Here is a 2,165-nt window from a genome sequence, read left to right as displayed (position 1 = left end):
AAAACGAAGAAAACACAAGTAGGGGTCAGTACAAGGAACACGTACTGAGTAGGTATCATCGGCCAACCCAAAATAGAAACTAATATACAATGAATAATAGTATAAAGTTAACTATAACACTTAACAGGTGATAAGAAGCCACAACATGAACAAGTAACAGTTGAAACAAGTACGTAATCAATCACAATATCAAGCACACACACGAGGACTCATGCCTCTACATCACACTCGTTTGGGAAATGCGTTCATTGAGATTGAGTACATTAAGTTAATTCAATATCTTTTTCCTTTAAGGTTACCGTGTCGGAACGTGACACTCCGATTCAATTATACCGTGTCGGAACGTGACACTCCGATCCAATAATACCGTGTCGGAACGTGACACTCCGATCCAAAAATACTGTGTCGGAACGTGACACCCCGATCTAATAATATTATTAATTTATCATTTATTATCACTACTTTTCATGTTCATTAATAATATTACATCAAGCCCTCTTTATTCAAGGTATAACTTCAATAGAGAGGTCTTCAGATTATAAATCTCACGGTCTCAGGATTTTAGACCAATCACAAACCACACAACCAAGCCACATAATCACACCGTCAAGTACATAGAGAACTTCACAATATCATTCAATGCATATCAATCGCTATTAAGAGTTTATCTATCAAATAGAACAAACCATAACCTACCTCCACCGAAGAACTGACGTCAGGCAAGCTACTTCTCCAATGCCTTTCCTTTCCTCAATGTCTCCGAACCTTTCCAATCTATCAAGTATATATGCATAATTTGTAAGTTAACAAGCCTATAAACACTCATATTACTCTATGTCCCTCCTATACCCAAAAACTCATCTAATTCTATAATCAACTTCCTAAAGTTCAAACCTAAGGGCAAGTCTTAATTCCTCCCATTAGCATAACTTTAATGTAATTCATATAATATACTACACCATATATTTAATTACCTCTACCTCAATCTATCAAATTTTAGTTTATAATATGGTAAAACTGAAGCCACTGGTCACGATACCAGTGGCAGCAAACACACGGAAGCCTTTTCAAAATTATCAAAACATGACAGTGACCATTCAAGTTTATAAAGTTTTCGCCTGCAATCCACTCGCTAAACCCAATAGATAATAATTTGCCATCTATGGTTTTAGTACTTAACAATAATTTAATTAAATAATGAACAGGGAGACAAGTTTGTCTCCACCGAAGCTTTCACCCAATTATTCAACCCAAAGCAACAATAATCATTACCCATAATTTCCCTTACAGTTTAATAAAAATACAAATCCATATTATTACTCTTGCACTACATAATTTCCTTACACCACCACTCAGAAATTAATCACAATTCAACCACCTATCGCCATTAATCACCAGAAGTCAACCTAATACTACAACTGAGAACTCGTTCTCTACAAATTCTAGTCTAATAACGATAATCTAATAATAATCATAAAACCTTTGTTCATGTTCACCAAATACATATTGGATATTGGATTTACCTGAAGTACTCGTCGGCCTCTCTGCAATTTGTATCGTTGTAGTTGAAGTTTTGTTGAGTTTCTAACTCACGATGGAAATCCCTAATTATTATTAAGCCTAATTATGGGGTGGTAGAAGTGGTCCACTATTTGTTTTAATGCTATCTTCTATAACCACCAACTAACCTAATTATAAAAACTACCCCACTAATTTCATAATTGTAGTTACGAATAGTCCAAAACACTCATTTAAAATATATCGGAAGAGTATTTTATACAATAAAAGCTCTAATACTCAAAATGATAAAATGGGTTGTTGCATTGGTATGAAGGAAAATGTTTTCCATGGAAAATGTTTTCCTAGAAAATGTTTTCCTGGAAAACAAGTTGATTTTTGACTTATTTTCTCATGTTTGGTTGGTGAGTAGAAAATATTTTCCGGAAAAGATTTTTAGTGTTTGACTTATGAATGAAAAATATTTTTGAGAAATATCTTTTATTTTAACTAGTGTAGAAAATAATTTTTGAAATTGAAAATATTTTTTAAAAATAAACTTAAATTTTTTTTGGGGGGTGGGGGCTGGTAGGGGGTGGGTAGGGTTGAAATTGAAAATATTTTTGAAAAACAAACTTAAAAATTATTTTTTGGGGTGAGGGGGGGGG

The sequence above is a fragment of the Solanum stenotomum genome, chromosome 10 (assembly GCF_019186545.1).
Source record: "Solanum stenotomum isolate F172 chromosome 10, ASM1918654v1, whole genome shotgun sequence".
Lineage (NCBI taxonomy): Eukaryota > Viridiplantae > Streptophyta > Magnoliopsida > Solanales > Solanaceae > Solanum > Solanum stenotomum.
The sequence above is the reverse complement of the archived record's forward strand: the minus strand, read 5'-3'. Positions refer to the sequence as shown.